We start from the raw sequence: 13,947 nt of genomic DNA, 5'->3' as shown, positions 1-13,947 counted from the left end.
GCAGTGGCCGGGGCAGTGGGGCTATGGGCTATGGGCTGGGGCTGGAGGAACGTCCAGGGCATTGTCCAGCAAGTGGGTGACACCACGCCAAAGGAACCGGTGCTTAGAGGCACTCCCCGCCATACTTCTGGCTTCTCGGGAGGGGCCTCGACTCTGTGGGATAGCCGGTGCAATGGCTGAGCCTGTGCTGCGAGAGGAGGACACTCCTCCAGGCCTTCGCTTTACGGTGGAACTGGTAACGACGTCATCAGGATCGCCTGCAGAATCTCCATCCGCTCCGTGGTCACGCACCAGAAGTGCGTCGAGGACCTTCGGGGGCGGTGGCGGAGCATCCGGTACACGGTCGAACAAGTAGGCCTCAAGCCTCTCTTTCTCGTTCGCCGGGATGGCGGTCTGCGCCGGGCGGGAGTAAGGGGGTGGTGGAATCTCCTTACCGCTCCGCTGCTTTTTGATGACATCGGGCTCCTCTAGGATCGTCTCGGTCTCCGTCTCCACCGCACTGGGAGTCACCACAGCGGTGAGACTCTTACAGGCCTCCGGGCCGCACCAGCGCTTGCTGTCGGATGGTCTCCGGACTTGTCTGCTCTCTCTTGATGCCTTTGGGGTGGTTCGCCGGTAGGCGCATCGCCACCGATGTCACACCAATCTCATCCTCTGAAGAAATCACGATCGGTTCCTCCGCTAGGGAGTCACCTGGTTCTTCGGCGATACAACCAGTGGGTATAGGTAAGAAGTGTTCTCGCTCTGGTACCCCCACTGCGGTCGCGCTCTTCTCTGTTGCCAGCTCGCTTAGTTTAATAGCGAGCGGAGCCCAGGTTCCTCCCGATATGGTATAACGGGGACCCAGGGCAGTCTTTTCTTTACCTTCCGCCATCTCCGTCAAGGTTCCCGGAGAGGCACCCCGCGGGGTTCCGAACAAAGGCCATGGCTCGTTTGGCCAAAGATAAAATGCGCCACATTGAGGGCATCGGGCCCTGGTGCTTGGTACCGCGCCCGGTATCCCGCAGTGGACGCACAAACACGGATGTATTCGTGCTCTGCTACCTCCACTACCAGTAGGCCTCCTGGTAATTGGTAGATGGAAGTACTCATCTCGGACATAGCTCGTTCAGGGTGAGAACAGCTCAGTGTTCCAGCTCCTTGCTCCTCGAATGCCAGACAAAAGTGACGCTTTTCGCTCAGGCTTCCGGTCCCTCCCTTCGCTGGGGAGGACTCTCCTGATAGGCTCTCCTTGGGCCCCCTCCCTCTGGTGGAATCCAGAGGTGGGATCTTTTCTTCATCAGTGTGACGTGGCCTGGCCTTCTGACCATTCACGGCACAGGTGGGTTTGGCTTTCGGCTTTCCTTACAAAGAATCCGGGTTTGGCGCCAAAGTATTAAACATGTCCCGCCACATTCTCCTAATAGTCTCTGTGCACAACGCACGTGCTTGTTCCAGGCTTGGCGGGAACCGCCATTTTAGATCACTGTCCTTGCTCCACGGAGCACATGTAGGGATGGCCGACATCTTGGACGAATCCTCCAAACGCCCATGTGCCCTATCCTCAGTGTCTAACGGGTATCTCGTACCTAAAATACACTGACTGACTGTTAACTGTGTACTCTGCATCTTGTTTCTCACTAAATTGAGGTGGCTTGTACCCCAGGCTCAGCAGAACTCCTCTCCTCCATGCACTGTACTCGATGTCTACCATGCAAGTGTTCTGTGGGTGATAGCTATGGTACCTCTTTTCTAGGTACTCATAGCGCGGGCCCTGGTTAACAAGCTGACCCCCCCAGTTGCCTCACGCTACCTGCCTCAAGGGACTCGGTCAGCTCTAACTATTCACCCTTCCTACGCCACCTCCTATGGGCGCCCATCCTTCTCCAACACTTGTACGGAGAGTGCAACTCACTCTGCCCGTTCCGCCTTGCTATAAGCCGGTCCTGTTCTGACATATCTCTCAGCAGTGCCTCCAAATGTAACCCTGCTTCCCCCCATCCCCCAGACTCTACGGTGGTGTCTAGGGTGCATGAGGGCAGATTACATGCGGTGTGGTGCATTCCTGTGAGGAACAGGAGGGCCTGAGCTTCCCGCGATGTTGTGGGGGAGCCAGGACCGGGCTTCTGGGGTGATAGCCTCCATCTTCTCTTAGTGGTGCAGCGCCTCCATCTTCTATACTCCCAGGAATATGGGACAGGACCTGTATAGAAGAACCCCTTGGGTCCCAGGGTAATACCTTCCAATTCACACACAGTCTTTGGTAATAACGAATAGTCTCTTTTATTGACAGATCAGCAATCTCCCAACGGTAGTGGCTTCCAGTAGCCGCAACAACAACAGCAAAGACTTGTTATTACGCCGCCCTCCTTCCACACAGATAATTCCTCCTCTCCTTCCCTCCAAGTCTCTCCTCTGGCAGGATGTTCTGGGCTAGGGCTTCAATACCCCTGGCCCACCCCCGAGGCTATCCTCGCGGTGGGGCTTTGATTCTCCCCATCACCCCTGGCAGTGGGGTGAGGGCATTGGTCCACCAAGTCTATAATTCTATCTGCTCTACTAAAGGACGCTGAATCTTTCCACTCCTCTCTCTCTCTGCTCCTGCACTCTGCGCAGGGGAGACCGCAGTCTCCTCCAACTCCTCGGACCGATCCGCAGGATTCTTCGACTCACGGCATACTAACTGATCTGCATACTCCCGGCATAACTAACCGGCAACTCCAGACTCTCGATATCACTATCAACTAACTCTACTCACTGGAGTTGGCTGCTAAATATAGAGCTAGCCCCGCCCCTCGTGATGTCAGCAGAACCTCCCCTCTTGCTCACGCCTGCAGAACGAAGATAGGTATAGCCTGTGCTGTTTACAGGGGGCTACACAAAGAATGAGGGTTTCACAACACACAATAAAACTGTATGGAAAATGTACCTACTGCATATGCTCAAAAAGCTTACCACTGTTACACGACTAGCGTTTTGTGAATGTCTTGAAATGTGCTGCATAAAATTTGTTGCAGTTTTCTTAGATTTTGCATTTTCTCAACATATTTTGCAAAGGTTTACATTGCGTAGAAATTTTCAAATTTCAGAAGAGTTTTGACACCATCAGAATTGATAGAAAACGACAGTATACGGTTTAAAGGTCCACATGACAATGTACTTTTAATTCTTGTTAAAATAATAAATTGCGAAGTTTGCTGATTTTCTCAACAAAAAAATTTAAGTTAGATAAATCGATTTCTGGATGTCTGTCCATGATTGGGATTAAACATGTTAAAAGGAATAGAGGAGATGTACTGCACAGATGATCCTTCTTCAAAAGAATGCCCTTGGATTATAAGGTTGAGGTGCCTAGAACCTGTTTTACGCAATAAGGGTTATTCATTAAATTGTCAGTCTGGCACTACAGCACAAAAACTGCCTTTGAATTCAATGGGATAGTCTTTGCGGTAGTGCCTGATTGGCACTATCACACTTTAAGGAAAAACACCCATCAAATCTCATAATTCTTCTACGTTTTTATGAATGTATATTCTTTATTTTAAGGGTAATTATTGTTTCTTTTTTTCTTTCCTAGATGCAGTATGCACATTACCATATTAATATTAATGACAACCACCGTTACACTTAATATATGCCCAGCAACCAGATATTGTCTGCTTCTGGAACCAAATAAGAAATGTGCGTCGGATTGTTTTTGGCATTCCAATACATGCACCTGTCATTCAACCAATTATTTCCTGCATCAAATAATATGTGTTCAAATAATATGTGCAACTTGGGTATCATCTCCGGTAGAATTTTACATAGAATTAATGGATTTACATTTTCCCATTATGAAATGATCATGCCTTTATAGCTAGTCTCTAAGATATCTTGTTCCACCATGTACCAGTCTGCCCTCACTGGCAGTAAGCCTTGGTAAGATCAGGCCAGCCAGTACTTATCATGGAGTTTCCCCACTCCCAGCAGTGCCCTTGAGTGACAGGGGGTGTGGTGGAACCAGGCCTGGGTTCACCCAATCCTGGGTCAGACCTGGTGCCCTCCTCCTGGCTGTACTTAAGGGGAGTGCAGCCCAAATTTAGTCAGTGCCTCTCTCCCTTGAGGTAGGCAGGTCACACACAGGTTGCTTGAATACTCGCCTTCCCTGTTCCTCTTCCCCTTTGGGGAGAGTGAGTGTGCACCTTCCCCTGATACTGATAGAGGATCAGGGAAGAGCAATGAATGCTGCGGGGGCCCTTGACCCGTACTGCAGGTCCAGGGACAATCCTACAGCTGGATATAACACCTGAGACTGCATAGGGCAGAGGCCTGCTGTGACTGCAATGAGCTGAACAGAATAAACCAGTCCAGTTATTATACATCCTGCAAGGTGTGTGATCTTTTTGGGAAAGGAGAGGGGATTGTCTTATACTGCAGGAGATCACATCCATACATCTGGAGCCTGCGGAAGTTGGAGGCGCTATACCACTGGAGATCTATGTCGGGTATGTACCCCAGAAGTTTGACTTGTGTCCACACAAACATCGGTGGACGACTCAGCCCTCCTGCTTGCCAATAGGTAGCCTGCACCACACACACTGTAATGGCAGAATCTCCCATCGGGTGGGGGAAACACCGTTACATAGTTATGCTTTCTTTTTTTATTTTATGTTTTTGCAGGTTCTTTAGCTTAATTAAGAGTGGCAGACTATTACTTACTTACTTACAGCCTCTTCACCCACAGATGGGTATAGGCGACTTCCACGGGCTGACTATTAGTTTTTCATACCATACTTGATATATTTTCACAATTAATTTGTATACTTGAAGTGGATGCTAATTAATTTTATTTGATTTTGCATGGGTTTTCTTGTTTTAGAGGGAAAAAGTTAGAGATGCAGTATTATTTACTACAATGCTTTAAAAAATAAGAGATTTTTATCCTTTGTTGGTGGTACAGTACCTCATTGTAACTCTGTTTTTGTATATTCGCCACAATTTTTCTGAGAAGGATGAGTTATGGCAGGTGTATCATTGTTTCCAGCATAGAACTAGAATGTACACCATGAAGAGCTTTCATTTGCAGGTTGAAAAGGCAGAAATAAAACAAAACAGATGTGTACAAAACAATTTGGATATAAAAAAGTAAATGTAATCATTGAACACCAACAACACTGTGAAGTGTCAATTATCTGTTAATGTGTGTTTTCATTTTCTTTAATATACTTTAATTCTGTGTTGATTGAAACTATACTGTCTTATGATACAGATTCTGCTTTAAATTTTAGATGTACTGTATGTGACTTGCAAAAAATTTGTGAAAAATGTTAGCCTTAATCTTCTTTCAATTGTATGTTATTATTGATTTTTTTTATGCAAGGCATGTGTTGGTATACTGAATTAGATATAATTGGTCCACATATTTGTCATCTGCTAGAGTGCTCCGTTCTCTCATGTCTATACTGCTAACTACTACTATCATCTTTTGCTAGAGCAGCCTACACCGTCGTCATCATAGTGGTCATCGTCATCATCACTATTACTGCTTAGTCCACCAATCACTCAATCAACTACCAGGAATCGAGTTTTCCCTTTTTATCATACTACTTATGATTAGGATTGGTCATCACTTACCCGACGAGTCTCCTATGAGTCTACACTTTTCCCCAGCTCACAATGGTACAGCAAAAACAACAGGTGACTGCACCTTCATCCTCACAATCTACTGTATGTAAATAAAATTCCCCACTCTTGAAGATCTTGATAAAGAGAAAGGAAGATACCATCTGTCCTGATTTAAAGATCCAGAAGGTGCAGGTGGATTTTTTTAGATGGATATATTGTATGTTGCTGCTGTTAACATTCTAGAATCTATGCTGCTCCTCCCCATACTTGTGCTATCTCTGGAATTCCCACCACCAACATAATTATCATCATTATACTCCTCTCTCTTCTCTTTCTTCTTTCCTCCTCCTCAGTTTTATGTTATGTAATACTGTGTTCAGCTGATCAGACTAATAAAATGTCCTCTCGGCAGTGTCATGGACTGTTAATGATGATGACAAATGATGTGACATTGGCTGCAATTGCCTAGCTATTTACTCTTTCTGAAGCTTACAGTTTCTGAAGATGGTGTTGCTAGTGGCTGATGGGATTCTGAGTAGAGATGGATAAAACTGTCAAAATAAATTTCGCAGAATTTTCCGAGCTTTCCATTCAAAATCAGTTCAGTAGTGTAAAATCCCTTGTCAGATTGTTCCAGTTTCAATCTGTAGGGATCCATTTAAAAAAATGGATGGAGGCTGGATCACATACAAACATTTATTATTTACCGTGGCAGTACAATAAAAACATCCTTCAGGAGCAGGAGCACTCTAACGCGTTTCGCGCAACCAGCGCTTTGTCAAAGAGTAACTATACTCATTTTGATAGAATATATATAGCAGTCCTGATGCCGGTTGCTAACGCCCACTGTGCACGGACATAACTGCACCCAAAGAAAAAGGGAAACCAAAACTAGTCACGCCATAGCGAGTGAATAAAAAAACAACAAACAAAACAAAATAAATATTATTAAACATAATCTAAGATGTACTGATTGAATGATGTAATGAAAGCATATTAAATGGATAATAGAAGCAATATATCGTCAGTTGTTGGAAATTATTAAATGCTAATATTAAGAAGTATTACCTTATGTATGATGGAAACAATCAAACAAGTACCCATAACAACAGATAAGTTTGTGTGTGTGTGTATGTATTTATATATATATATATATATATATATAAAAGTTTATTTTAATCAATTCAGGAACTGACAGTTTAGCAAGTTATGTCAACATCATGTTTTTAACATACAACAAACATAAACAATGATTATATATATATATATATATATATATATATATATATATATATATATATATATATACAGGCATACCCCGCTTTAAGTACACTCACTTTAAGTACACTCGCGAGTAAGTACATATCGCCCAATAGGCAAACGGCAGCTCACGCATGCGCCTGTCAGCACGTCCTGAACAGCAATACTGGCTCCCTACCGTACCGAAGCTGTGCGCAAGCGGGGAGACTATAGAGCCTGTTACAAATGTGTTATTTACATCTGCACGTAACGATTGCAGTACAGTACATGCATCCATAAGTGGGAAAAGGTAGTGCTTCACGTTAAGTACATTTTCGCTTTACATACATGCTCCGGTCCCATTGCATACGTTAATGCGGGGTATGCCTGTATATACACATACAGAAGAAACACACAGCGCAAATCTAAACAGTTTGTTCCTGTGGGGGAAAATATACACACCACTATGTAAGGCCAATGTAATGAGTGGGGTACATACCCTGGTTCACCTCTAACCCTACACACTGCAGCTAGTTTAGGTCTGCGGCTCCACAATCGCCGCCTTGGAGATCTGTAGAAGAGTGACCTAAGCGCAATTGGAACAGGGAAGAGAAAAAACACAGAAGGGGGATCATAGGGCAGTATATCTATATATGCATAAATATTAGGATGGTAAGATATGCGCTTACACTGATCGGATAAGTAAGAGCCTGTAGTCCTCTCAGGGACTCACGAATGTAGCTGTAAACTGCTTATCTGGAAACTGCTGGATCTTCCAAAATTCTTCTTTACAGGCAATCAGCTGCAGCTACTCCAGGTGCTCCTCGTCTCAGGCACTCATGTCTCACTATGGGAGAATCTCACAAGAGGGGGGGGGGAAGGAGGGGGGGGGGAGGAAATAATGGAAGGGAACAAGATAGTGTAAAACCTTTTTAATCTAAAAAGACTATTTAAAAATATGGGTGATCAACTCACATTCTGTGAGAAAATAACAGGCAGTAGAGAGTATTTAGCGAGTCTCTCACACTCGTGCAGAATAGCCGGTTACCAGTCCTCTCCGCAGTCTCTGCAACTTCCGTACCACGTGATCGAGCGTGGCGTGTGACGCTGCGTGTGACGCGGCCCAGCTCTCGCGATGTTACAGTCTGTCTATGCAGGGCATCAAATGCCGGAACTCCTCGTGAATGATTCAAACAGGCTCCACGGCGTCTCTCCTTCACTGCTGCTAATCCAAGCTGGCCCTACGCGTTTCTCCCAGCGGGCTTCGTCAGGGGCTGCTAATTTGTTTTTTCTCTTCCCTGTTCCAATTGCGCTTAGGTCACTCTTCTACATATATATATATATATATATATTATATATATATATATATATATATATATATATATATATAATCGTTGTTTATGTTTGTTGTATGTTAAAAACATGATGTTGACATAACTTGCTAAACTGTCAGTTCCTGAATTGATTATAATAAACTTTTGTGATGAACTTACAACACCACAAATGATTATCTGAATTGGTACTATCATATTATTTGTATAGTTTATAAGATGAAACGAATTGTGGGATGAAAAAAAACCTTATGATCCTCATAGGTGATTAACCCCAATATTTGAAAGATGAATGATTACCAATATAACCGTCATAATGACATAGAATGTAGTTGCATTTTTTTAAAACAGATATGCAATTGGATTCTTTAACATGTATATATAAATATATATATGCACCATCAAAAGAGAGTTTTAAATTTTTCATAGTTTTATACATTTTAAACTTATAATCATATATATAGCCAAAAAAGAATATCACTTGTGAGAACATTCACATGTCTTAGACAGGTCTGAAACCCTGCCTTTCAACCATTATCACCAAGCATACAGTTGATGCATCGCCATTTACACCGCTTTTAAGCACAGCATGGGATTAGCAAAGCAAGTACAAACCTCTCACAGACATGTTTCAACCTTGATGGGTATCATCATTGTGAGGTTGGTTTATACTTGCTTTGAAATATTTCTAGTCTTGGTAGGTTTACCATATATGTTTTAAGTTATGGTGGGTGGAAAAAGATGTTATATCTCTGGCGCCCTGCACATGCAATTATGCAACAAAAAGGATATATACAACCAGGACTGGTGACTGTGTCAGATCCAGGGATGTACTCCAATCTATGAATGCATCATACATGAAATGAAAACAGATAAAAGCACATAGCATAATACTGTATGGTGAATATAAAGTAATCTATAACATAGATTTATCAGGAAATAAAATAAATAAATAAAATTAATATCAAAAACAAAAACAAAAAAAACAAAATGCTGAGATGAACAACAGGTGACTGATATAAAAATAACACATTTAATAAACAATACACAATATGGACACACATACTGTATATAACATTTTAGTAGATAGATAGAATGAAACGGGTCCCTCTGGTGGATCTGCTGCTATAGCTGAAATAACCACTTACCAGATGTAAAATGGTAACCAGCAGTAGATATTCAGAGAGTATCCCCTCTCATCTGTGGTTTGTCAGCTCCTGGCGTCTCTCCTTGGCATCAGTAGCATGCTGGTCTTCAGCGGCTGCTTGCGGATGGAGCTCCCCCCTGATCTCGCGGAGTTAGACCTCTGGTGCGTGATCAGCTCAGGAGTATGGAACTGCAATCGCAGATTCGCCTTGAACCTGCTCGACGAGGCATGTAAACGGTAATAGCAGATTCGCTATGCTCCGATCGAAAGGAGGATAGGACAGTGCAGTTGTCGACGGTAGTCAGCAGTAGAGCCAGCGGGACCCACCCTATGCATTTCGGAAGACACAGTTTCCTTCCTCAGGGGTGCAGCAATAATAATCAAGTCCCTGTGTGTCCACGTATTTATAGTTCAAAGTAAAAGGTGCAGTACACCTGTTAGTAGTCCCAGACATGCGCAGTAATGGTAATGCAAAGCTACTTGGTATCTCAGCAAATATATTTATATATATATTATTAAATATATAATCAGCTTCTCCATTTTGGCTTTATTTGTGTTAAATAAATCATGACATGGTGTAATATGTCATGTGTTGTTCATCTGAGGTTGTATTTGCCTCCTTTTAAGACCTGCTAAGGAACAGATGATTGTTATTATGTCCTCATATGTAAAACCATGGAATTCAAAGAGGGTGTACTTTCTTTTTCACATGACTGTATATCATCATGATGGATAATATTAATCAACATATACAGAAAGAAAAAAGACATATAATTTATTGGAAAAAAATGGATATAGCAGAGAAACGATACTAATTTAGGAAATGTTTTAATTCCCAGTCTATATTAAGGCCATAATGGGCCAATGTATTTAAAGTCTTAATCCAAAACATTTCTTTCTTGTTTAGAGTACTCTGACGATCAACTTTCCAAATGGGTAGGGGAATCTATTCAAGTCCGATGAAGGTGAAAGAATTTATGTCACCATTGGGACATTCAGAAAAATGTCTCGAAACGGGAAATGGATATCCTGTTTCCTGATGGCTCTTAGGTGTTCCATGATTTTCACCTTCAGCGGTCTGATAATCCTTAAAATATATTCTTTGCCGTATATTATACACAAGTCAATTTGTAAATGACAAAATTACTATTGCAAGTAATATTTTTTTTTACTACTGCTGTTCTTTTCCCCTATGGGAGTTTTTTGACTCTTTGACAAAGTGCACATACTGCACGAAAAGCGTCAGAGGTTCCCTTCGAGACTCTTGTTTTTACCCAGTATGTTGTGTGACAAACGCCCCTTTTTTGTAGCGCTGACGTCTGTCTGGGATCTTCCCGACACAGTCTTCTAGGGTTAATTATACGAATAACCGGATCATACAAAGCATTAACTTGTTTAACTCAGGCTTCTGCCTGCTTTATTTTCATCCCAGTAAAGGACTGCAGCTTTAAAAGGTGTAGGCAGGACGCACTCAGATATTAACCTTCAGCGGTTTACTCATATCACTGTTATAATATTTCACACACTGTCACTTGTAGAAACAAAAATAAATCATATAAAGAAGTGTCCAGGCAAATCCTCTGGTATTGCGATACTTGAAGGGGGCGTCCTCCCCAAACTGGATGCAGGGGAGCAGCGATACCCCCAGCCTCCAAACTCTAAGAAGAGAGACTGAAAAGCAACCCTCTCTGCTCTAAATACTGTACCTGTTCTAGTGATTTGGAGAATAGGTGAGGGAGAACTAGACACATTGTAAACTGTGGTCTGGATTTTCCATCCACCAGCCTGAGTAAATGTGAAGTTTTGGAACGGATAATTTTGCACTATTCCTGCACTTCCTGACCTAAAACCAGGCAGAAAGCTGCTTAATATCTTTGGACGATGGCACAGTTGCTATACGTTCAATAAACTCTTTTTGATATCGTGAACCAGCATCCGCCACACTTCCTTTATTTGGAACGCACCATCCATCGTTTGATACGCTGTGAACCGCCATTATCCTTCTCACGCTGGGAGGAATCCTTCTTCACTTCTACATTGGGCTGAGAGCATGCTGCATCCAGGACTTCACAAACGAAAGTCGTGAGTACCCTCATCGGATCCATTACTGCATTTTTAGAGGTCTAGCTCCAAAGGTTTATGGACTTTTAGATTTATGGGTTTGGTCTCCATTATCATATGGATATCCTTACATCCGAAGACGTCTACAGTATCTACCATTTATATACCCTCAATTGTGAGCATCAATGACCAAACTTTGCCATTACTCACATTTATTTACTGGTTTGATCAACGAATGTATATTCATAACCAAGAAGATTATTATCACTGAGATGCAGCTCTTTGGAATTTTCTTGCGCACTGGATCAGCAGATTAGTCTCCGTTTTCTTCTTAAGGCCATAATGGGTCAATGTATTTAAAGTCTTAATCCAAAACATTTCTTTCTTGTTTAGAGTACTCTGACGATCAACTTTCCTAATTGGTAAGGGGATCTATTCAAGTCCGATGAAGGTGAAAGAATTTATGTCACCATTGGGACATTCAGAAAATGTCTCGAAACGGGAATCGGATATCCCGTTTCCTGATGGTTCTTAGGTGTTCCATGATTCTCACCTTCAGCGGTCTGATAGTCCTTCCAATATATTCTTTGCCGCATACACAAGTCAATTTGTAAATGACAAAATTACTATTGCAAGTAATAAAAAAATGTACTACCGCTGTTCTCTTCCCCCATGGGAGTTCCTTCCGAATTCTATGAGTACAATCCATGGATTTCTGTAATCCAATGGAGAATTGTAAAAGTAATAACCGCGGATTGCGGAATCCGCTGGAGGATTAAAAAAAATCCTCCAACGGATTGTGGAATCTGTGAATTGGATCGTAAGTGATAAAATAAAAATCTGTTAAGTCGAATCGCTCTTTTTGAGCCTGATTTGTGGACCAAAGGACCTGCTCGATCCGCTGTGGATCCAAATCCACCCCCAAAAATGTTCCCAATGGTGTGCTTTTTTTTGAAATATAGAATATATAGGCGTGACAATGCTCATTTTTGGTGTTCTGCTAATAATAAGAATGCTAGTGCTACTTGTTGTGTGGCCATGGCTGCCTGCTGCTCACAGAGTGATTGACGATCATGTTACTTATCAGATTCTTTACTGTTCCTATCACTAACACCATTAACATTTTTAGTAGCACCAAGGATCCCATCAACTCTTTCACTACCATAAGTTTATCTTCCCATTCCTCCTTGTTCTGGCTGTCTGGGCACTGTACAGTACCACGCTATATCACCTTCATCATTATCTGCCTCCTCCATCCCTGTCTCAATTCTTTCCTCAGAAGTCCCTTCTCCATCCATCACCTCAGAGTCTTAAGTCAGCTCAGCATCCATCATTTCATGTTTTGCTGAGGAAATGTCTCTGACTCTGACTCTTCCCCCACGAGTAGTTTTGCTGGTGCTCTTTCTCACTCAGAGTTAAAGGCCTGGTCTGATTCAGAAAAATACTCCTCCTCTCTGTCTCTATGGCCAGGAAACTATCAGCCTTAGGGCCTCATGCAGTAAGCGACGATTATGTGAAATCGGCAAGCTTATCGATTAGTCATGTTATTGGCGTTTTTCCCTCTCCGTATGCAGTAAGTGCCGAATACATTCAAAATCAAGCCGAAAACAAATCCGACCACTCTCACGATGATGAGCCGATCACACACAGGTGTATCGGCGTGCGTGGCGGGGTGCTGTTAGGTTGCACAATCACAAATCTTGCTGAATCAGGCGAAACAAGCATGTATTTGATTGCGCGCCATATTTAAAGGCAACGTGTACTGCTAATCATTCTCTGTGTTGTTGGGAGTGAGAGAGAGAGAGACGCACAGAGCTGGACGATTGAAGATTTGCATATTGACTGAGAGACTTGTTGTGTATTGGGTGAGCTTTGTCCTTTGTTGTTTTGTTTACATCTTTGTCTTGTTTTATATGTGGAAGTGGTTCGTGTGATTGCCTGTACATTTCTTGTCTGTTTTTTGTGAGTGCTGGAAGTATGCCCGCAAAGCGTGGGAAGAGTGATGCTGGTGGGAGTGGGACTGCTACTCGTGCGAGTACGCGTCGGAGTGAACGTTCTGTTCAGGGGAGTGATGTTGCTGGTGCACCGAGTGGTGTTGCTGAGAGTGGGAGTGCTGTTGCTGGGAGTGGGAGTGTTGGTGCTGCGAGTGGTGTTGCTGGGAGTGGGAGTGCTGTTGCTGGGAGTGGGAGTGCTGTTGTTGGGAGTGGGAGTGCTGTTGCTGTGAGTGGGAGTGCTGGTGCTGGGAGTGCTGGTGCTAGGAGTGGGAGTGCTGGTGCTGGGAGTGCTGCTGGTGGCGCAGTTGCTGATGGGGTGGATGGTGGTGGCGTGCTTGCTGGTGGCCAGCTTTTGGAGGCTCTTCCATTGGAAGAAGGAGAGTCTAGTCAGCACCAGCCAAGCTCTGACCCTAAACCTGCTCGGAAGAAACGTGTGGAGAAGCCACGTAATCCTCGCTTCAATGACCAGGAAAATACAGCTCTTGTCACTGGCATTCTGGAGCACTATGACAGTATCTATGGACATTTAGTAGGTAAGTGTACCTTTACATTTATTATTCAAATACATGTGATCCTAGGTCATCTGAGT

This window comes from Ascaphus truei, chromosome 2 (assembly GCF_040206685.1).
Source record: "Ascaphus truei isolate aAscTru1 chromosome 2, aAscTru1.hap1, whole genome shotgun sequence".
In the NCBI taxonomy this organism is placed as follows: Eukaryota; Metazoa; Chordata; class Amphibia; order Anura; family Ascaphidae; genus Ascaphus; species Ascaphus truei.
This window is presented reverse-complemented; position numbering follows the sequence as displayed.